The following is a 26,344-nucleotide window of genomic DNA, read 5'->3' on the forward strand; positions in this document are numbered from 1 at the left end:
CAGTCAAAAGTCTTCAAGATTCTCTTTAAAAGTAATGTATACTTGGCTGGTAACAATGATGTACGACTGTTGATATATAAAATTCTGCCTCAAGGGAAGCTTTAGCTCATTTGATGAAAGAATGATTATAATGATCATAATGAATCTTGCCGGGAGTTCTATTTTTTCAGCTGGTTTTTGATGTTCTGCATCATTCATTCACTTACTTGGAGCACATATATTGAACACACACCATATTCTCATACTATATTAAACACTGGGGATAAAAATATGAATAATATGTTACCCTGCCCTTGGAAAGTGCATGATCAGAGGAAGACAGACATGTATAAATTATATCACAGGAGACTGTATCTAATATGATGAATGTTTTAACAGAGTCCCCATGGAGGAGGGAGTAATAAAGTCAGCTCAAGAAAGGGAAGGTGTCACCGAGAAAGTGCCATAGGGCTTCAGTCTTCTTGGCTGAGTGGAGGAATGGAGAGAACCAAGGTATTGGTAGAGAATAGCATTGCAGAGGCATGGAAGTGTGAAAAAGAAGGGTGCGTTGGGGGTGGGGGTGGGGGAGAATAAAACAATAAGTGTGGTTAAAATGTAGAGTGTCCAATAACAAGACCTAAGGCAAGGTGGTAGGTTAGACCATATTTGTGAAAACTCTTTGAACCTTGATAAGGAGTTTAATGTTAGCCCACAGTTACTGGCAGTGACTTGATGCCTTTGTGTGTGTATGTGTATAATGTGTATCATGAAATGATCTAATTTGGTTTCAAGTTTGTAGCCCTTACACCATTGTGGAGGATGGATTTGAGAAGAGAAAGTACTCCACCTGGGAAGATGAGTCGACATAAGTATTCCAAGGATCTGGGTGAGAGATAATGAGGGCTTGAGCAGTAGGCTGTGACAGTTGGATGGAAAGAAGGGCAGACTTCTTGCCGGAGAATTTGGTAGCAGATAGAATTTAGGGGCCAAGTAGAGAGAGAGAAGCAGCTGAAGACTCTAAGAGATACATAGCTTGTGTGGGTGGCAATGCAGTTTACTGAGAAAGAAATATAGGAAGAAAAACCAATTTGAGGTGCGTAGATAAAGAGTTTAGTCATTTACTTGTTGAGTTGGAATTGGCTGGGAGACATCTAAGTACAGCTGCCTGATAGGCATTTGGAAATGCAAGATGGGCATGCAAAAGAGGTGGTTTGCATTAGAAATAACAACCTGTCATGTCCCTTGACTTCCATGACCTGAACAGTGATACTTTTTGTATACACTTAAAGTTCTTAAGGATGGTACTGCTTATGCCTATATTACTCTTTTCTTTCTTAGACATTTTCAAATTTTCCTGACAAATTTTTCTATCAACATCTCTTCTGTGGCTCCAGATTTTGATGTTGATTCTTCTTTTTTGTTTTTCATAAGAGTTGTTATTTTTGGCCTCAACTTCAGACCTTTGGAGCAATAACAATTTCATTGTTTTATGCCATTTCGAAGTTGCTATTCTTGGGCCAACCATGTTTTTGTCTGTATCATAAAAGGGAGAAGCCAAGCGAATTTCTCTTGCCTTAGACATTTCAGGCAGGTGATTTCACAGCTGTTGTCTCTTGGAAATCATCCCATTCAGCTCCTTATCTCATTTGGGCAAAATGGAAACTCTCAAGTCTGTAATTTTCAATTTGTAGTTATAGAAATTCACGGTTTGGTTCCCAACCAAAGCGGCCAGTGTTGTAGTTAACCGGTGTTACTTAAAAAAGCTTCAAGCATTAGTCTAGTTTTTGAATACTTGTAATTTATTCCCTAATTGAAGAGGCAACTTTTTATGCAGCTTCAGTATGGAATCTATACATTATTGTAGTTGATGCAGTCTCCAAAATTTATTCCATCAGTGGGGAGAATATCCTGTAATGTACTATCAAACATACGTCAGACCTCATTTTTCAAAGATCTTGAGCTTTGAGTGTAGAGTCACGGATAATATTAATAACTAGTTTAGTAATACATAAATGTTTGTTTGTTTATTTAAAAATATATTGCCTTACAGGGGTAGGCCTGGGGGAGCAAGCGGTTAAGTGCACGCGCTCCGCTCCAGCGCCCCGGGGTTCGCCTGTTGGGATCCTGGGCGCGCACTGACGCACCACTTGGCAAGCCATGCTGTGGTGGCGTCCCATATAAAGTGGAGGAAGATGGGCATGGATGTTAGCCCCGGGCCAGTCTTCCTCAGCAAACAAAAAGAGGAGGATTGGCAGATGTTAACACAGGGCTGATCTTCCTCACCAAAAAAAAAAATATATATATATATATATATTGCCTTACAAATACTGTATGATGCCACCCACTTATGTGAGGTGTATAACAGGCAAATTCATAGAGATAGAAAAGAAGTTACTAAGTTACTATTTAATGGGTATTGAATTTCTGTTTGGGATGATGAAAACGTTCTGGAAATGAATAGTGATGATGGTTGCCCAACATTGTGCATGTACTTAATGGCACTGAATTGTGTTTTTAATATTGCCTTGTATTCTCTAGATAAAGTGTAAATATATATCATAAAATTGCCTACCAAGTGCAGCTCAGATTATTCATCAAATTATTGAAATAATTTCCGAGTTACTTGTTGATGCCTAGAAATTGTTGGTGTTATCTTCCATTTGATAAACGATGTCTTAGTCTGAGCTTTGATGTGACACAGGAAAATGAGTCAAACTCTTCCAAGTTCTCCGTTAAATCCACAGTCAGTTAGGTGCCTGGCTCTGATGCTTTGTTATACCTGAAAGACGACTGAGTCTTGCTCACCTGGAAGCCAGTCCTTCCCACATGGCCCGGGAAGAGTCTGTACTTTGACCTTCACCAAAAACGCCATTACCCACCTGCCCGTCATAACCCTCACACACTGAAACGCACATGCCCTTGTGCTGCCACCACCTAGGTCGTTTCAGCAGCCACTGGAAGTGACTCACATCTGTGCTGGCACAGCTCCAAGGTCCTTTACCTGCTCCCATGGCTGCCACTGGGTGACATAATTAAGTAGCTTGTAGTCTCAATAATTATAGGATTTCTTTTTACCAACTAGTATGTGGAAGTATTTTAGTATGTTTACCACCAGTACGTACGATATGAATGCTAACGCTGGTTATTGACTACAGTATGCTTTACATAAGATGGTTTATAAGAACGGTGTTCACTAAGAGTAGATTATAATAGTTCATTCCTTAGATCTTAACATATTTTACCTGGACTTGGCCTAGATTGCATGTTGAAGTCTTGGATTTTGGGTAGTTCAGAGGTATTGCTATTGATTTTGAGATGAGGTAAAAGGCCATTCTTACTCATCACAGATTAATGCAGAGAGTTCTTTTTTTTTTTTTTCTTTTTTACTTCCTAAATAATCTTTCCCTGAACCTCATGGGAGGGTAGTGGCAGGATTCCTGTTTAAATAATTTTGTTGTTTCATCTTCACATAGATGCACTTACTTTGCCTCTTTTCTTCCTGGGTAAGAATAGCTTATGAGTTATGAGTTTGAACCATTTTAGAAACATGAAAATACTGCGAAAGTTCCTCAAGTCGTTCCCTAGAAACCTTCATGATTCCACAAATATGGATTCTTATTTGTACTATTTTGCATTAAACTTTATGGGCATCCTTTAGAAAATCTGCTTTTACCACAAATGACCTTAGTGTGTATTTATAGTTCTTTGTGCTGAAAGATAAGTTCATAGTGTGTATGGGAACAAAGAGAACAGAATGAAGTAGTGTCACTTACTTACTATTTGCTCAAATCAACTGTGCTGCCAGCCAAATCAGCATGATCCAGTTAATAATAATTACCATTTATTGAGCCAGGTACTATGTTAGGCTTTTTACATAAATTATTGCTAGAGTGATTATCAAATTTAATGTTCATTAGAGGAACTTATGTAAGTGAAAGTGGGCAGTAAAAATTAAAATGATAGACTTTTCTGAAAAATGTTAATTAACAGATTGGCTTTATTATATATAAAATTGTACTATTTAAAAATAATTTTATAAAAAAATTCTAAGAAATAAAAATAACATTGCATATTAAATTAAAAGTTAAAAATTTCTTTATATTTATTCTCTGAATAGTGAAACCAACAAAGGTAGAATATTTCTTCTTGTAACACTTGCACACAATTTAATCAGTTACTTTGCCATTTCTTTCTTTCTTTTTTTTTCCTTTCATTTTTTTTTTTTGTTTATTGCAGTAACATTGGTTTATAACATTGTATAAATTTCAGGTGTACATCATTATACTTCTATTTCTGCATAGATTACATCGTGTTCACCACCCAAATACTAATTACAACATGTGTTGGAGAGGATGTGGAGAGAAAGGAACTCTCATACACTGCTGGTGGGAGTGCAAACTGGTGCAGCAACTATGGAAAACAGTATGGAGATTCCTCAAAAAATCAAGGATAGAACTACCATGTGATCCAGATATTCCACTGCTGGGTATTTATCCAAAGAACTTGAAAACACCAATGCATAAAGATACATGCACCCCTGTGTTCATTGCAGCGTTATTCACAATAGCCAAGACTTGGAAGCAACCTAAGTGCCCATCAAGGGACGAATGGATAAAGAAGATGTGCCATTTCTTTCTCTAATAATATATTTCTAGTGTTCTTCTCAAGAGTATATGTTTGAAGTACAGTTTTATATATATAAATAGTTGCCTGCATACTTCTTTCAATTTGGTTTTTTTTTTTTTTTGTGAGGAAGATTGGCCTTGGGCTAACATCTGTGCCCATCTTCCTCTACTTTATATGGGACGTTGCCACAGCATGGCCTGACAAGCGGTGCGTCTGTCCAAGCCTGGGATCTGAACCCCAGGCCACGAAATGGAGCATGAGAACTTAACCACTACACCACCGGGCTGGCCCCTGAATTTGCATTTTTAATTAATACATTTGAAACTATTGTCTCCTTCAAATGTCTCTTCTCTGTAGACATTAATATTTTTGATAGAAAAAATATTTTGTCAGTTGGTACTCAGGTACCTAGTAAGTCAGAGAATGTTCTGATAAATAGAAAATATTCTCAATTTCACATTTTTCCATAATTAAATGTATAATTATTTCAGCCTTGATGAGCTTACCATCTTTGAGTCTCCATTTAGTAGACTTTTCTTTCACAAATATTTTTATGACAAAATTCATTGAATAACTTGCCTCTATTTATGATCCTTTTTAATATTTTGCTAAATTTAGAAGCTGTGAAATTTGAGGGCTTTTGAACTTTTTAAAATTCTCTCAAATAAATTTTCCAATTAAATATAGGAATTCTGGAATTCCATCAAAAGATTCTTCCTACCACTGGAGCTAATGCAAAATGCAATTAGAGAATTTCAAATTAAACCTTCACACCATTTGAGGAGCTCTCATTATGTAATTATTTCAGTTGCTCCCTTGCTTTTGTAGGGATTAATTTTAATGTATTCCTGTTGGGAAGCTTCGATTTTGTAGTTGCAATTTGCTAAAAGCTTCAAAAGCTTAAGTGTTTTGACATTTCATTGATTGGCACTTTGATCTCTTCATATTAAAGATTTCTAATGGATTTTGAGCAGAATGCAATAAAATTTAGAGGATTTGTTTAAAAAAATAGGCCAGGGGCCAGCCCCATGGCTTAGCGGTTAAGTGCGCGCGCTCCGCTCCTGGCGCCCGGGTTTGGGTCCCGGGAGCGCACCCACGCACCGCTTCTCTGGCCATGCTGAGGCCGCGTCCCACATACAGCACTAGAAGGATGTGCAACTATGACATGCAACTGTCTACTGGGGCTATGGGGAAAAAAAGGAGGAGGACTGGCAATAGATGTTAACTCAGAGCTGGCCTTCCTCAGCAAAAAGAGGAGGATTAGCATGGATGTTAGCTCAGGGCTGATCTTCCTCACAAAAAAAAAAAAAATAGGCCAATACCATTGTAGGACACTAGAGTTGATTTACAAAATAGTTCTACAAGTTTTCTAAAATCTGATTGATGATTGAGAGCAAAGAGAGAAGACACATACTGTGATGCAGAAGCATGTAAGCAGCATCAGCTTTGCCACCAAAACTTTGTTTCTGGTTGCTTTAGCTGTGTGTGTACATATGTATGTGTATACACACATATGTATATAAACTATATAACCGTATATTTTATAGTTACTTAACTATAAAATTTGGTGGTCTAGTGGTTAAGATTCAGCCCTGTCACCACTGCAGCCTGGGTTTGTTTCCCAGTCAGAGAATCATACCACCCGTCTGTCAGTTGTCACACTGTGGCGGCTGTGTGTTGTTATGATGCTGAAAGCTATGCCACTGGGATTTCAAATACCAGCAGGGTCACCCAGGGTGGACAGGTTTCAGTGGAGCTTCCAGACTAAGACAGACTAGGAAGAAGGACCTGGCCACCGACTTCTGAAAAAATTGGCCATGAAGACCCTATGGAGAGCAGCAGAGTATTATCTGATACAGCGCTGGAAGGGGAGAGGACGGCGCAGGAAGACTGAGCAGGGGTCTGCTCTGCTGTACACAGAGTCGCTAGGAGTTGGAATCGACCCCACGGCACTAACAACAAAAAACTATACAACTATACATATATAGTTACATATATTATATATATATATATATAGTTATATATGTAAGGTAACTAAAAAATAAATCTATAAAACTATATACATATGTGTACATGTATCTGTATACATACATCTGTGTGTGTATATATATTTAAAGTAAAATAACTAAAAATTATAAGGCATTGACTTTATAATACACACACACTTACACTACACTTGGTAATTTTGTAAACTACAGCTATTTTGATTGGTTGACTATCGCAGTTTGGGCACGATTTTAAATTATTTGAAGTATATTTTTGCACTATATGTTTCTTAATTTTGTGAGAACATTGTTTTTACCAGGATGCTATGGTCTACCAAATTTGTGTTTGTACTTACATCACAAAAACAACTACTTTTATCTTCAATGATGAACTTGTTAACTGAATTTGCCATAGCAATCACACTATGGTCAGCTGTTTCACTGAAGACAGAATAAACTTCCAAAAGCTTTCCTCTTTTCCAGGATGCGAGTGAGGAATCAAATGATTATTGGCCTTCACTTAACTGACTTCTCTTTGACGCATCTGATGGCAGTGATCACTCAACTGTTTGCAAATCTATGCTAATGAGCAGTGTGGTCAGTTAATAGTATTGCTTCATTTTTCTTATGCGCACAAGAAAACTTGGAATTGAAATAAATGAAATTAGTTTAGAGGAACAGCTATTTTACCTAAATGAAAAGTCTTGTATCACAGAGCAATCTGTGAGCACATTTTCTGCAACTGCATATGCTACCCTTCATCTTCAGGTACCATCTTCTGAAAATACGAAATTTTGAAACAGATGTTGATGCTTCTTGAGCAGATTGATGTCTTCTCGTATTCACGTGGTTGGTGATTGACCGTGGCGCCCGTGGTGGATGGTAAATATTGACAAACATTCTGTTCAAGTTACGTTTATCCTCAATTTTCTCTTTTTTCCTTTGTGTCTTGCATCTTTTTTTTAAAAATTTTTTGTTTATTGTGGTAACATTGGTTTATAACATTGTATAAATTTCAGGTGTACATCATTATATTTCTATTTCTGCATGGATTACGTCATGTTCTCATGTTCACCACCCAATTACTAATTACAATCCATCACCACACACATGTGCCTAATCATCCCTTTCGCCCTCCTCCCTCCCCACATCCCCTCTGGTAACCACCAATCCAATCTCTGTCTCTATGTGTTTGTTTGTTGTTGTTATTATCTACTATTTAATGAGTGAGATCATATGGTATTTGACCTTCTCCCTCTGATTTATTTGACTTTACATAATACCCTCAATGTCCATCCATGTTGTCACAAATGGCTGGATTTCATCATTTCTTATGGCTGAGTAGTATTCTCAATATTCTTTTGAAATGGAAACTCTGTACTTAGTTTTTCACTAAATATGTATTTTCATTTTTTGAGCTCCTTGCTGTCAAAAGGGTTCATTGCAATTGTCGGGGGAAGAGGGAGAATCTCCCTCTGCCCTTTCCCTTAAGGTTCTTATGGCTGGCCAAATAATTAACAAGACAGGTTAGCAGGAGAAAATAATACCAAGTTTAATAACATGTATACATGGGAGAAAGCAGGGACACTGCGTTTCTCAACACAATAGCAGAAATTCTTGTCTTAAATACCATGTTCAGCCAATGACAAAGGAGGATTTTGGGGGTGGGAGGGTCAGTTACAGGAGATTACCACTAAAGCACAGTAAACAAGAGTAAGGTTATTATGCAGATTTAAGGCCTCACCTTCCACATTGATAAGCCTCTAGAAATGAGGCCATCCCCCCCTCTTCCCAAAACAGAGAGGGAGATACCTTTACAAATGGAGATTTCCCTTATAAATGTAAATGTTTGTCTGGCAACTCCTCGCAGGGCCATCCAGAGAATGTGGCCAGAGAGACAGAACTTCTGATAAGAGGGGCTTGTCGGTGCCTTTCCTATTGTAACATTTATCCTACATTATCTTTACAGCCATCATGATAGATCTGTTCCAGGAAGGAGCCACCATGTCAAATTCTTTAGGCAGTTAGTGGGGGAGGTCAAATGTCCTCAGAGAAAACAACCAAGGTAAAGAGATAGATTTCAGGGTGGCCAAATCTTGATCTCCCACACAATATACAAAGCATTACTAAAAAATAGTTGCAGCTTTTCAGCACAATAAATGATGAAACCACTGTATCAAGAGTGTTCAGACTACACTCAGTATGCTTTCTGGCAGGACTGCTTAGCCTTTATTTTCTATACACATTTCATAAATGCCTAATTTGTACTTCCCCCCATTTTCCGTCTCACCAACTGACTGGTGAATTAGCAGCTTTGTGCCTTTCACAGGCTAAGGCATGAGTCATAGCCAAACTGAGTGGTGTTTCAAGCGGTTGGCTGGAATAGCAGTGTAGAATACTCCCACCACCATTTGAGAGCAGGAGTAGCTGTCTCAAACCCCAGGTATTAAAGTACCTTTATTTTATTAGGGAATGCCATGTGTATTGTCCTTGTAAGTGTCAATTGTGTGAAGACAGGAAAGTATCCGGAAAACAGCATCAGTTGAATGCTGGTTGTCTCTAGATTTAACCCCATTAAATTACAATGAGAACTCTTTTTTTTTTTAAAACAGCTTTATTGAGGTATAATTGACATATAATAAACTATAAGTATTGAAAGTATGTGCAGATAATATTGATACATTTTGACGCAGGTACACATTGGTGAAACCATCACCACAATCAAGACAATGAGCTTATCCATCACCCCCAAAAGTTTCCTTGTGCTGCTTTGTAATCTCTCCCTGTTGATCCACCCATCTTCCCCCATCTCACCTGAGGCAACCAACCACATTCATCTGCTTTCTGTAACTATAGATTAGTTCGCATGTTCTAGAGTTTCATGTAAATGGAATCGTACACTATGTATTCTTTTGTCTTTCTTTTCATTCAACATAATTATTTTAAGACTCATCCTTGTTATGTGTATCATTACTTCATTCCTTTTTATTGCTCAGGAACATTCCATCATATGGATCTATCACACTGTTTAATAATCATTCACTTGTTAATGGGCGTCTGGGTTGTTTCCAGTTTTTTGGTTATTACAAATAAAACAGTGAAAACTCTTGACTGCATGAGCGTTTCACATACTAGTTGATAAGACAGTGGCAGAAATTCAAAGTACAAAATGGTTTATTGCATCATTACCAGAAACTACAAACTAGTTAAACCATTCTGGTTTAATTTAATGCAAATATTAATAAGAATATTTTAAAAAGGAAAACAGCAACAACCATAGGACAAATACTAACCTGAACGGGATGCCAGGACGAGTGTAAACCGTGACTGGAATGTAATCCTCTCTGCATGGTTGGTGTTATTACCCCCATTTTATATGGGAGGAAACTGAGTCTCAGGCAATTGCAGCATCTTATCCGGGATCATATAGGTAGTTAGAAACATCTGAATGATTCCGAACTCTTATCCCACTATAAGTCGCTGCCGTTCTAGTATCTGACAACCTGAAGTATACAATGAAGGTACAACGTTAAATAATATAGGGGTCCTCAGTACATACTTGTGTTTACAAAATATACTTAAAGGCATTTACTTATGGAACCTTCATATTTTGTGCGAGAAGGTTGCAAGAGAGGTTAAATTATGAGCACTTTTCCAGAGAGGGTTGCTTTTAGAGAGCCGCTGGTAGAGGTGAGGAGGGTGTTCTACCAGGGACAGAGACAGCATGTGGGAGCCACGCAGGAGTGAGGGAATATAGAGCACTTGCCGTGACAGTTTGCCCAGCAGGTACTGAAAGGCAGGTCAGTTGGTCAAGAAAAACAAATTAGGTTATTTCTACTATTAAGCAGGGCTTTGAACGAGAGTGGAGGTTTTGTGTTCATAGTTCAGTGGGAAACATCCTAGGGTCCTAAGGAGAGGGCTGGCTGATTGGTGTTCTTTCTTTTTCTTCTTTCATTAATGAACATATTGTGACTGTTTAAGACCTTTATTCATTTGTTAGGAATCCTGGCCACTCCGAGCCAGAGCAGCCTAGTTCTCAACAGTGCTGTGGAGACAACGGTATTTATCTGACTTACTCTCCTTTGGCAGAATAGTGGAAACCTGAGTGCTTTGCTCATCTCTCTTCTCTAGGACTGACACACTCAGTGTCCACATGTGTCTCGTGTGATTTCCACAGTTGCACTCCCGGCCAGCATGCGGCATCATTTTCTTTGCAAAGATGGCCACAGGGTTTGCCAGGTCTCTGCTGTGAGTCCCTGAAATGCTTCTGACATGTCACCATTCCTCGTTTTGACACCACAAGATGGAAAACCAACCTCCACCCCACACTTTATTACTTGCTATTACCATAGTGCCTTATGTTCTTGGATGTTTTTAGAGACACTTTAGAAATTATATATTAAGGGCCGGCCCCGTGGCTTGGTGGTTAAGTGAGCGCGCTCCACTGCTGGCGACCCGGGTTCGGATCCCGGGCGCGCACCGACACGCTGCTTCTCCAGCCATGCTGAGGCCGCGTCCCACATACAGCAACTAGAAGGATGTGCAGCTATGACACACAACTATCTACTGGGGCTTTGGGAGGAAAAAATAAATAAAAATAAAATCTTTAAAAAAAAAAAAAAGAAATTATATATTAAAAAAAAAAAGAAGGGAAAACAATAGTACAGGTAATGCTATAAAAAGTACTCACATACCTACCACCTAGAATTAATGTGCATTGCATTTTGTCACATTTCTTCTCTGTTAACTATTAGATATTACAGATAGCAGTGAATTCCTCTTTGAACCTTTGTTCCTAATCCTATTCCTGTCCTTCCCCAGAAGCAACTGCTACCATGAATTTCATGGGTTTCCTCCCATCTCTCTTTTTATGCTTTTAACCACATATGTGTGAATGTATGTATTTTTAAATTTTAAACATTTATATAAATTTTATATATTATCCTAAATGAAGTAATCTGTAACTAGTTTATGCCACACTATGCTTTTGTGATCTACTCATGTTGATACATGGAGATCTAGTCATAAATTTTAATGGCTGTTTAATATTTCCATTATATGAATATATCATAGTTTATGCATTTTTCTGTTGATAAACATATAGGTTTATATCCATCAGAGTCACAACAGAAAACAGATGGCACACTCATGCTGGGTAATTAAGGAGAATTTATTGAAGGATCTTTTACAACTATGTGGGCAAAGTTTCAGAATTCAACAAGGGATGATGCAGTATTTCACAGAAGAAACAGCACCCCTATTACCACCCCTACACCTGACACAGGGCTATTGTTCCCAGACAGAGCTGTCTAGAGAGGCCTGACATGAGCTGTGTCCTTCATAGAGATACAGCCACCTCCCTGTGATCCCTCAAAAAGAGAGGAGAGTAAATACCTTGACTGCATTCTGTTCCCTCCCTCTGACTTCCTGTTGGGGTTCCCCATTGGATGATCTCAACTGGAAGACAGAGGGCAAGGGGGTCATTGTTGTAACCCCTAAAGATTAGCTTTCCAGGTCACAGCATCATGGAGAAGGGTGGACTCTGGATCTGGAAGCATAAAGAGGAGATATACAGCACACCGTTGTTTCATATATTTTCATACCACACACAATGCTTCAGGGCCATCTTTGCCTTGCATCCATATCCACTTGTGCAGAGTTTTTCCAGGGTGTATGTATGTGTAGCAGTGGAATTACTTAGTCCTAGGTGTGCAAATTTTTCACTTCCCTGCACATTGTCATGTTGTTCTCCAAAGTGGTTGTATTTCCACCAGCTCTGCATGGGAGCTCCTTTTCCTGTGTCCTCACCAGCACTTGACATCATATTTTTGTCAAAATGGTGAGTTTGAAGTGGTGTCACAACATTGATTAATTATCTGTGATTATCATTGATTATCTGTGAGGTTGAATACCTTTTTCTATATTTATTAAATATTCTAGTTTCTAGTGTTCTACTATTCATAGCTTTTGCTCATTTTTCTATTGAGTTGTTTGTCCTCATTGACCTGTAGGAATTCTGTATGTAATCTGGATTCTAATCCTTTACTTCTTTTATATGTTGCAAATATCTCCTCCTAGTATGTGGCTTATCTTTTAACTTTGTTTATGATGTTCTTTGTTCTAATATTTTGCATTTTTATGAAGTTAGTTTTCCCTTATTAAATACATTTAGGTCCCATTTATGAATCATTTCCTGACCCTGAGATCATAAAAATATTCTTATGAAGTATTTATATAAAAGTTTTATTCTAGAAGTTTTATTTTTTACTTATAGGTCTTTAATCCATTTAGAATTATTTTTTGTTGTTTTGTTTACTGTGGGACAGGCATCTAATTATTTTTGCCCATGGAAAATTTAATTATTATGCCTTCTTTCTCATATTCAAGTTCTCATAAAAGTATAGGATTTTGTCTGGGCTTTCTATTCTGCTGTGTAGTTCTTTTTGAATATTCCTGTACATATACAGTCATATTTTAATTACTACAGTTTAATATGGTATAATACTGTAAGTCTTGTTATCTGGGAAGCAATTCCTCTCCTCTCCACTCTGATGCCCCCTGCTTGTTTCTTCTTTAGAATGTCTTAGCTGTATTTGAACCTCTGCTCTTTCATATGAATTTTATTATCAATTGTCAATTTCTATAAAATTTTTTTATTGAAATTGTACTGATTGTCTACATTAATTTGGGTATAAATGACATATTTATGATATTACATCTTTCCATTCTTGAATTTGGCACGTCTCCCCACTTAATCAGGTCTTCCTCTATGCCCTTCAATCCAGTTTTGTAATTTTCTCAGAAAGGTCTTGTACATCTTTTGTTGGATTTCTTCCTAGCTGTCTCATTGCTATTTTTGTTATTACTGAGGATGAGTTTTTTTTCCCATTATATTTTCTAATTGGTCACTGTCAGTGTGAGGGAATGTTATGTAATTAGTATGGAGGAATGTCATGTATTTTGTTTGTCATTTTTGTATCAGATTGTGTTATTCTTTGCTCAGAGTCTTCCATAGGCTTTCCATCTGACTTAGTGTGACATTCAAAGTCATTAAGATGACCTGTACAGCCCTACAGTGGATGACCTGTACAGCCCTACAGCAGTCTGGTCCCATGACTGCCTCATGGGTTTATCTCCTACCTTTGGCTCCCTTGTTCCCTTTATGATTCTATATAATATAGCACCCTCTGCCCCACCATTTTCTCCTTTACTATACTTTATTTTTCTTCATAGCTCTTATTACTAACTGGCATTTTATTATTTTTTAATTCTCTTCCTCCCTCCTCACATTATAATTAAGCTCCACAACAATGGGGACTGTATTTTGTTTACTATTGTATCTTCAGTACCTAGAACAGTATCTGGCCATGATAGGCTCTTAATGCTTGTTGAATGAGTGAATAAATGAACCAAGCAACTTTGCTGAATTCTCTATTAGAAAATCAGACAAAATATTAGAACTCTGTTGACAGTCTGCAAATCATGACAGTACTGAAAGAGATGTACCATTTATTATGGCTCCTTGTCCCCAGGACTCTGGTGTCAGCACACGTAACTGGCTAACAGGACAGCCAAGTGGGCACATCGTGTTACTCCTACATGCTTCTCCTCTGAAGTCTTTGAATTTATTGTATAGTGAGGCCTTCTCTTCCCACAGGGTGAGCTGCTTTCCCTGAGGCTCCTCAGCATACTGGGGAAGTACAACCCTGGTGAACTTGGGTAATTCTCTTAAATGTATATTGGGGCCTTGGTATCTGCTTTGACTGTACCTTTATAAGTATCGAGCTGCATGCCAATTGGCCAACAAATATATAAGAAGTTTGTTTATAGTAGTTGCCTCTGGAAAGGGACTTAGAGGATCTGGGATATTAATGAGGCTTACATTTCGTTGTATATTTTTCAGAATGGTTTAATATGAAAAAAACCCATCATTATATCTGTATGACTTTTCAGTTGGAAAAACAGCCCCAAAATCTAGTTATTCATAAAAAGCTCAGGGGACATAGAATTGTATGACTTGTCGAGGCATGGCAAGGAGCTGTGCTCAGTTGTTTCAATTTTCCCTCAGTGTGCCCATGACGCATTTGTTCTCTTACACAAATAAGGGGGTTAGATCCTGAGAATAGGGAAAGTAGAGGGCCAGGGTTTGAGTCTAGGTTAACAACCTTAAGTTCTAGGAGGGGAAAAAAGTTAAACAGAGTTAGATCTGTTTAGGGTTTTCACTTAAAATGGAAATCACTCTGTACAGGAAAGGTTCATGTTTCCCCGAAACTTCCTGAATTCCCACTCCTTCCAGTTCAGCCGTTTGATGGTGCTGGACCTGGAGTCTGTCAAGCTAAAGGTGAAAAGGTACCAGGCTGCTCTTGAACTCCTGAGGCCCCTTAAGAAGTGCAACAGTAGCATTCAGCTTGCAAGACAGGGGTTAGGTGAAAATGGATATAGCCTCAGTTAAAAATAATGAAGAATAAGGTAAATATACATATACACATGTATATGTGTGTATATTTTAGGTCATATATATGTTTGCTATATCATGTGGACATTAAATTATACAGATTTTATCTGCCACCTTGTAAATGCAAGCTGTGACTGTCTCTTAAGAACACAGAAGAGGCTGCCTCTTTCGCTACTGCAAAGCCTGTCCCCGTGGCGCTCCAGTTCTTGGAAACCTTTCAGGCTGTTGAGTCACCAAAGTGCCTCATCCCTTCCTGGGACCCAGAATAGGAGACCCTGTTGGCTATATTGTCAGCAAAAGAATAGGAGGGCTTTTGTTTTCCTGATTTGCTTGGTTTGCTGAGGCATGAGTCTCGAAAATTCTAAATTTAAGGTTGTGGTTATAATGTCTTTTGGGCTTCTAATTTTATGTTTCTTTATTCAATTTTTATTTTAGGAAACTGTTTTTTTAAATTTGAAAGCTTTCAAAGGAGAAAAGAATTTAAAAAATATTTTCTGAAGTTCTTGTAAATGACAACCAAATACCACAGAAAAATCTGAATATTTCATTTTTAATCCAAATATGCAGAGTTATTCATGAGACTAATTTTATGTAAATCAAATATTTTATTTAAGAGAAATTTGCATTTTTAATGAGTACATTTTACCTTGTAATGCTTTTTGAAGTGATTATAAGACCTTCTTTGGAGAGAGATGCCATTGATGTTTTGCAGAGAGAGAGTCTAAGTCTCATAATCCATTATCCTATATATAAAAAATTGTTTGGGGGCTGGCCCTGTGGCATAGTGGTTGAGATTGGTGTGCTCCACTTCGGCAGCCTGGGTTCATGGGTTCAGATCCCAGGCATGGATCTACACCACTCGTCAGCCATGTTATGGCGGCAACTCACATACAAAGTAGAGGAGGATTGGCACTGATGTTAGCTCAGGGCGAATCTTCCTCAAGCAAACAGAGGAAGATTGGCAACAGATGGTAGCTCAGTGTGAATTTTCTTCAACAACAACAACAAAAAATAGTTTGAACACTGAATTCTGATATTGTTTGTTTGGCTATACTGCTTGGTACAAATAGTATTGATAATAATATTGATGGATTATTGATAGTATTGATGGTAATATTGATAGATTTTGGTCATATTGATAGAATTGGCAATATTGTTGGCAGTGTGCTCTTCTTTTGACATAAAACAGTTAAAAACTCTAATGATATTTTAGGTGATTTACACAAATAGAAGACTTGAAGAAGATAGCAAAGAAAGTTCCAGAGTAAAGCGCCTTATGATTGGGAAACACAGGTGACTGAACAGTCAGTAGGTTTAGGTGCTGGCAGCCCGCGTGTCTACAGGGTGACTCAGTTTCCCTGGTCCCTTCCTCCACTTGGACCACTGAGAGCCTTTTCTGTACTGCTGCCGCAGAGCTATTGTCCTTCCCTTGGCTTGAGCGTGGACGTTAAATATTGAGTTCAGTGCTTTTCTTTTTCTCAGTAGCTGCAAAAATTAAAATCAGCCTAGTTTCATGCACCTTAATTGTTACCACTAACATGTATGCTAAAATTTCATAGCTATCAGATGATCCAGAATGTATTTATTTTCCTATATTTTTATGAAAATGAAAAAGAAGAATTAAAAAATGCTCCAGTGTTCTCAAGAAAACTAGTATTAGAAGGATTGATTGGAATTCAAAGATAGATCAAATATATATATGTGTGTATATACATGTTTTAAACATATAAAAAGAAATGAAATATTGCAGAGGAACTCACAGACCCATACACTCTCAGTTTGAGAAACACTGCTAGAGAATGAGAGCGTAGAGGAGTCCATTGTAATCTCCTTAGAATTCTGGCCTCCACCACCTTTCTGCCTTCCAGATACTGCTGTTGCTTCTCTTTAATCCCGTACTTGCTATTATTGCTGATAGGCATGCCTTAGACACTAATGGACTCTGACAGATACTAACACCAGGGTAAGGCTGCCACAATTAGCCTTACAGCTTTTTGGGTTTCTGACACCACCATCCTCAATCTTTCTCATCATCTCTACTGCTCCAGCCGCTGCTCTCTTGCCAGCCTAATTTTTGCCTCTACATAGGTCAATCTCCAATCGTAAGGGAAACGATAACTCAGATTTGGCCTTTGTTCCCCACTGTAGTGGGTTAAATAGTGGCCCCCCAAATTCATGTCCACCTAGAACCTCAGAACGTGACCTTATTTGGAAATGTAATTAAGATGAGGTCATACTGAATTAGGGTGGGTCCTAAATCCAGTGACTGGTGTCCTTATAAGAAGAGAGGACACAAGAGACACAGAGGAGAAGATGGGCATGTGAGGAAGAAGGCAGAGATTGCAGTGACACAGTTACAAGCCAAGGAAGACCAAGAGTTGTTGGGAGCCACTAGAAATGAGGAAGAGGCAAGGAAGGATCCTCACCTAGATCCTTCGGAGGGAGCGTGGCTCTGACAACACCTTGATTTCAGACTTCTAGACTCCAAGACTGTGAGAGAATAAATTTCTGTTGTTTTAAGCCTCCCAGTTTGCGGCAATTATGGCAGTTCTAGGAAACTGATACACCCACCTACCAAAATATGTTGATCTTACCCTTCATCTCACTTTTCCCTAGCTGCTTTTCTTTCTAGTCTTCCTTCCAAATGTCTCTTTCATTCTTCCTTTTTGTGTCTCAAGTCATTTTACCTCCTGCTAGTCTAACTCCACTAAGAAGAGATGGGTAGGTTTTAGCTGTAGAGTGCAAGCCATCCTTTCTCACAAAACCCTCTTTCTAGTTCCTCTTAACAGCAGTGTAGACAATAGAGCCACAATAAATGGTGTTAAGATTTGTTTTTCCATTAAACGCTCAGATGAGATCATGGGGAAAAGAAGCAACTTGTAGAAATATTCCCTCCATTTTGGGAAATACTTAGCAGTCTTGTTTATTACAGGCTCAAATTTTGTGAGCAAGTTTATCGCATTAATTTTTGTTGCAGGAAAATTATTTTAGCTGACATTTTTCTTCCAAGTAAAATTCATGGAGTACTAACAATGTCTTAGGCTGGATCCTGAGCCAAAATAATTTGCTTATCCCTAGATGAAGAATGGCTCATTAATTGGGCATTGGACAAACTGTTCTTTTCCTCTATTTGTCCTTAATTATATTAATTAGCTGTGATTTCTGTGGCATTCTATGTTTTGTGCGTAACACATTCCAGGGCAATTCAAGTAAGGTGATTTAAAAACTGAATTTGTGTACCAAAACCCAAAACCCAAAACCAAACCAAAACCCACATTTCTTTCATGCCAATGAAAAGGAAAGCAAGCCTTAAAAATTACGTATGAGAACATGTGAGATCTTGCCTGATATAAACAATGTGTACTATTATAGAAAGATAACGCTATTAAATTCCATGAGAAATTTGGGCTTGTCATAATTCCAGGCAGTAGTTAAGAAAACCCATATCGGTTTGATATTAATACTATCATACTTTACATCAAGGCTAACCTAAATTCTAAGCAGAAATTTAAATTTTTTATTTTATCAGGACCCTAAAAGTATTGAGTAGCTCACAATTATTTCAAAATTTTAGAGACTTCCTGAATGAATATCTTACATTATTCTAAAGCTTTTTGCCTGTGGGAATATTAACTTACTACTATGAGGCATTATAGTATTTTCAAGCGCCAATAAAAATTCTATACATAGTTTAAAGGTGAAAAGGAAACTTGAAAGGATTTCCAAATATCTTGAATTTAAGTTTGCAAAGAAGATGAAGGAAACGTTAAATGTATGCCAAGGATTTTGCCAAACAGCGTTTAGACTTTTAGTTACATAATTAATGTCATTTTTCTTTAGTATATGACAAATACTACTGCATTCAAGGTCTGCTATTTGTAGCTTTTCTGTATGATTATTTAATTGATATTATAGAAATAGATAATAATGATAACCCCTCTTTCCCCATCCATGACTTTACTGAGTATTTGAAATATATCACAGTCACGATTAAATTATTAACCTGACCTGTTTTTCTTTTCTACATTTTCTTCTTTCTTCTGCCCTGAGCCCTGCTGTCTGTCCTAGAGTATGACTTTCTCAGTTTGATTTTCCAGGACTGATCTGACTTATCCATAAAATAGGTCTTTATGACCTTCTACTAACAGTGGTCTGGGCACTGCTTACCTTTCAGGTCCATCACAGGAGTCACTGGGAGAACAAGTCATGTATTTGTTAGGGTTAATTTCAGCTGTGACAGAGAACCCAAAGTTTGACAGCACCTTAAACAAGATGTAAAAATGCATTTCTCTTTCTCATCAAATGCTAATGGTCCAGGCTGGTTCGTGGCTTCACGATCCCTGGCTCCTTCTTTCTTGGGTCTCCATTTGTATTGTCTTCAATACACAGTCTTCAGGTTTGGTCCAAGATGGCTTCTCCAGCTCCACTATTGTGGCTACATTCCATCCAGCAGAGAGGACAAAGGCGTAGAGGAGGGCATGCCCCTCCCTGAGGACACTCGCTGGAAGCTGTATGTATCATATCTGCTTGCATCTCATCAGCCAAGACCTAGTCACATGGACACGTCTAATTTTAAGGAAGACGGGGAAACGTAGTCTTTACTCCAGGTAGCTATTTGCCCAGCTAAGGACTTGGAGATTCTACTACTGTGCAAGAAAAGGAGAAAGAATACAAGGAATAACTAGCAGTCTTGGTCACTATTATAGAAAGAAAAGTCAAGATACTTTAGGGAAAGTCTCATACTCTCCCATTGACTATGACCTTCTGTACGACACCTGCTTTGGATCTCAGTTCCTAATCATCATTCGTTTTATAAACATTAATTGATCTTTGCTTCATGCACAGCACTGTCCTCAGTATGGACATGAGGGGAAATATCCCTTTATAAGCTAGACCCAGAGACTGGATGAGATGCTGGTTCCATTGTTTTGGCAAGACTTTATCATTTGTAGCCCATAATGTCTTTCTGTTGTGTGATTTTAGCCAATGTTGATACATAGTGCTTTATCTCTTTATCCATTGAAGGTTGCAAATAGTGATATTCTAATTCTAGCATTTCTTTTTCATTTATTAGTTGGATTGCTTTTTAAAGGGATATTTCCCCTCATGTGCTTTCCACAGGAAAGCATGTAACATTGTTCTTTTCCTCAAGGACTAATAATCTAATACATGAGAAAGATGTTCTTTTCTCTCATTCCCTGTGGTCATCTCAGACTTTTTAACATCTCGCCTGGAGATACATCTCCACCTCCGCCTATACTTTACAGACCTCCTTTGCATTTTCACAGAGCCCTTCATTTCCATTCCACATCATCCCATCACACAATGCCTGGCACATGGTAAATGCTCAATGAATAGGAGCTATATCAGGTCTCTGGACGGTTCACCCCTTTTCCTTTCCTGATCCTAAATTAATGTGATTCTCGTTCATTTGCAAAAGTCTTTACCAAGTTAATAAAATTCTGGAAATAAATAGCTCAGTCAGGCTAGAAAGTGATTTTAATGTATACCTTTAACCAATTTACCTTTCCTATGTGTTTTTAAATTACCATTGGAACTTAGAATTTTCAGGTAACTTAGCATAAAGCTTCAAAGGGACTTTGAAATCATTTTGTCCTAGGTATGTACTTGGGCTCTGCCAGTTTCTTACTAAGTGAACTTGGACAAGTTTTCAATTTCTCTGAGCCTCTGTTTTTTCATCTTTCTAATGGGCATAATAATAACTTTTCATGAATGTTGTGACTACTTATAAGGAGATAATGAACAACTTGGTATTTTATTGTTGTTTTTGTTCCAAAAGTTTTTGAATGATTACATTAAGTTGTTACTGAACCATGTTTGTTTTGCCCGCTGCACGATTTTGCCAATCACTGAGACGATGACTTTGCAAAGAAAAAGTGTTTAATCACAAGGCAGCCAAGTGAGGAGATGGGAGAATCAGTCTCAAATCCACCTCCCCCCAAAATGAGCATTAGGGATATTTATGGGATAAAGGGGCAGGGTGGTCTGGAGTGGGAATAGGTGATTGGAGCTGAGGAGAAGTGAGGTAATTGATGATCTGTGCAAGCATAGTCAAGCTTCATGGCTTTTCATAGGAGGCATGGATGCATGTTCACAAAATGGCGGCATTGCCATGATCTGAGTGTGGAGTTTTCAGATCCTTGATGTCACAGTCACCTATCAGTCATCTATGCAGGCCCAGTTGATGAATCAGTAGTCTTAACCAGACTGAACTGGACAAAGAGTCAACTCTCAGTTCCTGAACAACTCAAGCACCTGTTACCATGGTGACCCAGGCATCAGAGATGTTATCTATAGGGTGGATTTTAGTAATGCATTTTCTAACTACTTTTGCAAACAGGCAACTAACTGAGTAGAGTTAAAGCAAGTTGGCCCCTAATTTCAAAATCTGCTTATTTGGTTTCAGCTTCAGCTGCATTTTGATCTGGAACACCTTGGCTGTTGTGTGAAGAGCCAGCAGTGAGAAGGAGCACGTCTGCAGGCCATTCCCATTTCTGTCAAGGGAGTTGTAGGGTGGAGCAGCATGGGTGTGGTTACCCAGGCTGTACCCATGCTGAGAACCTCAAGAATCTGAGTCCATTTTCAGGACTCCCTGGGGACAGATTAGTTTAAAGTGGAATTCCCATGCTAATCCTAGAAACACAGTAACTCACTTTTATACAGAGCTTTGTCATGTAAGGACATGTTCCCTGGCAGCAGGGAGATTGGTTATCTTTACTATACAGATGACAAAAACTGAGTTTTGTAGAGGTTAAATGAGCTAGCCAGAGGTCACAAAACAACTAAGGGGCAGAGCTGGGGATTGCACCCAGGTGTCCTAATTCCCAGGTCTACTTTACTAGGTGTGTCTTGATATTCTCTCAACAGACCAGGGTGGAAGCCAGAACCCAGGCAAGGTCTTACCAGGCTCAGCTGGGACCTGAAGGGCTATCAGGAGACCACTCTCTAGGACTGGGAGGGCAAGGAAAGCTTGACACAGAAATTTACTCCTCACTGTGAATTTACTTCACCGTGCATATCACAAGATACCTTCTAAATACTTTCCTGTCAGTCTTTTTGCATTTTTCATCTTCTTGGTCTTTTGCTCATTATCAAGTGTTATGATCCTTGTCTATGGAAATAAGCCCTGGTTAGAGTCAATTTTCTGACGTCTCCCATCTCCCAGTACTATGCTCTACTTCATACATCCAATATTAGAGCAAAAATCCACGACCAGCTTTATATGTATAATAATCTATAACTATGACACAGCAGAAAAAATATGAGATCCTGGCACAAGCAATGCTTAAAGTTAAAAAATTCCAAGTTCTAGATCTGCTTATGATCCTCATTGCGGAGGTTCCTTGGACCAATTACACAATTTCCCCTATGTGATATTTTTAGAAATCATGATTCTGATATAGTTGTATATTTTCAAATTTCAAGTATGTTTTCATCCATTTTTCTTAATAAAGGTGTTCAGTTTTCTTCCTTTGAAGACAACCTTGCACAGCATGTAGTTATTTCATTGGCTCAACAGTGATGTCATAGTCAAAGTACACAGCCTTGTTGCCAAGTTTCCTGGTGAAGTAATTGTCGGTTGGTATTTAAGAACCCACATTGATTGAAACTATTTCTCATGATGTCACCCTGTGTCAGGGCAGGGGTCCAGAAGATAGGATTGCTTCTGACCTTCAGGGCACAGAAATGTGCAATTAGCTACCTTTTGGCAAAATGCCCTTGAGATACACAAATGAGGTTAAGAGGTACATTTGAACAATTCCATCAAAGTACTTTTTAATTTTTAATTTATGATTTTCCCAATTCTATCCAGTCCCTTTCTGAGGATGAAGTTTTTTTTTCTTTTATCATGAAAAATTTCAAACATACGAAAGAGTCAAACATAGAGATAATTGTTTGAAAACCCACAAACCTCTGCAGAGAGTCTACAAATAACATTTGTTATGTTTGCTTTATCCCATATTTATTCCTCTATCCCTCTATATGGGTGGAGTTTTTAAGCATCGTTAGATACTAAAGAAGGCTAGCTATTAGACTGTTATCATTTGGAAATTTTAAGGAGAATATTAGAGCATGGCCACTAGTCTTTCAAGAAAACACTTCATTACAGAAAGAGTGATTTAAAGATAGTTATTGTTCAAGTAATAAAATGTGGCAGCAGTATTGTTGAAATTGAGATTGAAGGTGAAAAAAAATTCCATATGAAAAATAGTAGAAATCAAAAGAAATGAATGTATTTTTAGGAAGTCCTTCTACTCTGATGTCTGCATGTTGTTCACTGTAAAGGGCTAGACATTCAATTCAGGAAGCATGAGTTCTAGTGGCTTCCTGCTTTTTAACATGAGTCACTTCATTGTGTAACATCAAGTAGTCCAAATTGAGATCCAAATTGAAGGACACTAAAACCATTGTGGTCCTTCATCCCTCTGGCCTAACAGTAATCTTCGTCAGTAGATCCCTTCAATTTTATCATTGAAAAATTCCTAGGAATAACAGAATTCTACACCCTGTCCCCTCATCTTCCTACTTAAGAGCCAAATTTTCAAAAAAGGAATTCTCAGTGATAGCTGGAGTAGTAGCTGGCTCTCACTTGTCAATTCCCCTCAGTGATATTTAGCTGTACCTTTGACGTGCTAATAGATTTATGTCCACAAATTATTATTTTTTAGTTTAGTGGAACATACAGCATAAAAATTAGACAAACTCTTACAAATCGTGGTAAAAAGAAAATTGAAAAGAAAACTAAGAAAAGCGTGTCCCCTTGACCTCCCTGGTCTTTGAAAATTGATCAAAAAGTTTGCAAGGTTAATTATTAGTGACATAGTGACATATTATGTGTAGAAAAATAGCTCTTTCTGTGTAGTAAAAATATTTTGTTGGTCTCTTGATGTAACACCCTATGCTCTGGGCAGCTTTACTTAAAAATGGCGGTTGTTTTGTTTATAAGATACGTCATCCCTGTGTCTTCCTTCTCTAGATTTTTTGCCTATGACTTTAAAACTCATAATTTACTGGAACCATATATCCTCCAAACTCTAAAAACAATATTCAAAATTGTATGTTTCCACTTATATAACATTCTCGAAATGACGAAATTGTAGAGATGGAGGACAGATTAGTGGTTGCTGGAGGTTAGGGAGAGAGGCAAGAGGTGGATGTGGTTATAAAAGGGCAACATAAGTGATCCTTGTGTGGTGGGGAAACTCTTCTGTGTCTTGACTGTCATGTAGTGATAGATACATGAACATCATGAACCTGCACATATGACAAAATTGCATAAAACTAAATACACACAAATGAGTATAAGTAAAACTGTGGAAATCTGAACAAGGTCGGTGGATTGTATCAATGTCAATGTTCTGGTTATGATATTGTACTATTGTTGTGTAAGATGTTACCATTAATTTAATGTAAACTGGGTGAAGGGTACATGGGATATCTCTGTACTATTTCTTAACAACTGCATGTGACTCTACAATGATCTAAAAATAAAATTTTTATCCAATGACTTTCTTTTGGGGAGAAATAATTCTCTTGTTTAAAAACAGAATTCAAGCATTCACTTCATCTAGCTTTTTTGCCATCTAGCATTTTTACAATTACAATAACATATATTGGACAACTTGGAAATTAATTGGAATCAAGATAATGTAAAACAACTTTTTGTAAACCTCATGGTAATTTTTATCTTTTTTCTACCTTTTTTTTTTTTTTTTTTTGGTGAGGATGATTAGCCCTGGGCTAACATCCATGCCCATCTTCCTCTACTTTATATGTGGGATGCCTGCCACAACATGGCTTGATGAGCGGTGCATAGGTCCATGCCCGGGATCTGAACCTGCAAACCGAAGCCAAGCCCATGAACGTAAGCACTATGCCACTGGGCTGGCCCCTCTACCTATTTTTTGATGTACATTTTAGAAGGACAGTACCAATATTTTCCCTATGAACATTTCACTGGAGAAAATAATTTTATATCAGAATAAAAGCAAGCAATTTAATTTGAAAAAGAGGAAATATGATACAACTGAAATTTAGCATATTTTCTTCTTTGTATCTCCAGAGAATATACTTACATTAAATAGAAATGAATTATTATAGACCATAAAGGCGTGCATATTGATTTCTCATTGATGAAATGATAAATTTCTGGTATTGTGGAATAAAAAATATTCCATCAATGTTAATTACTAACTGATGTGCTGTGTATAGCCTGCTTTTTTTAAAAAATTAAAGCAATCACACCACTTATTATTTTAAGTTTATCTAATCATTAGAGACAAACCAAACCAACTGAGTCCTGGTAAAGATTGCTATGGTATCCTTATAGAGAATTCCATTATTTGTGATAAATTGGGGTATTCAGGATTTTGACAATTTCTATAACTAAAAGGAAATTATTTTCAGAATTTCAATTCAATGGGGCTTGAGTAATTGATTCTGTAAGAGCTGGAGGCTCCAAGGGCATTCAAGTAACCATCCAAGTACATGTGGTTCACTGATCTCCAGGCTATGAGAATGCAAGATAGATTTGGTCTGCTCAGAATGCTCAGATATCCCAGTCCACGGTGAGAGCGATCCTACAACCCAGCAGTAAAGCCAAGCAGCCTCTTTTGTTGATGACTGCGCATGTACTAGCCAGGGACCGGACTGCTGCCTGTCCAATCACTGTGTCTTCTCTGCTTTGTTCTTCTCCTGCGAAATTTTGAACTAGTGCAAAGAAGCAAATTAATCTATTACTGAGTATCCGTTTAGTAGAAGAAAAACTGTTACATTGTTGCAAATCTAGTGTAAACTACACACAACTTTAGGAATTCAGAGGCCCATCAAGAGCTTGTAGGACAGATCCAGATTAAGATGGGTCCAGGATACCTTCTGAATGTATGAAATGAACACCTCAAGGCACAGCTCTTGCTTTAAGGAAACAAGTGTATAAGGAAGACAAAGAAGGAGTAAGTAATTAAAATCAGTGCCGTGTCAGAGTGCTGTGATGGAAGGAGTTTATTTACTTATTTACTAATTTTTTCGTTTTTGTGTTAACTTTTTACTATAAAATAAAACACAGATACAGAAAACCACTGGAACCAAATATATGGCTTACTGAATTATAAGGTGAACACCACCCTAGTCAAGAAATACAACTTTTCTATCTAGCAGAAGCCTCTTCCGTATGCCACATTAAGGTCACAAACCATTCCCTTCTATAAATAAGTAACCGTTGCTCTGCCTTTTATAGTAATTTATTCTTCCTTGTGATTTCCTTTTTATAGCTTTATCA

The 26,344-nt window shown here is 37.9% G+C and overlaps 1 protein-coding gene and 1 long non-coding RNA gene across 5 annotated transcripts in view; both read left to right on the forward strand.

Moving 5' to 3' along the window:
• Window positions 1-26,344, forward strand: part of ADAMTSL1 (ADAMTS like 1) — an 862,240-nt gene that overhangs the window by 22,157 nt on the left and 813,739 nt on the right. The window lies entirely within an intron of this gene.
• LOC147914406 (uncharacterized) lies at window positions 6,767-24,617 on the forward strand. The gene is made up of 3 exons (XR_015555450.1): window positions 6,767-7,187; window positions 7,359-7,472; window positions 21,473-24,617. It is a non-coding gene; the product is annotated as an uncharacterized LOC147914406 (long non-coding RNA).

The sequence above is a fragment of the Ceratotherium simum genome, chromosome 20 (genome assembly GCF_057802395.1).
Source record: "Ceratotherium simum simum isolate JZ-2026a chromosome 20, ASM5780239v1, whole genome shotgun sequence".
NCBI lineage: Eukaryota > Metazoa > Chordata > Mammalia > Perissodactyla > Rhinocerotidae > Ceratotherium > Ceratotherium simum.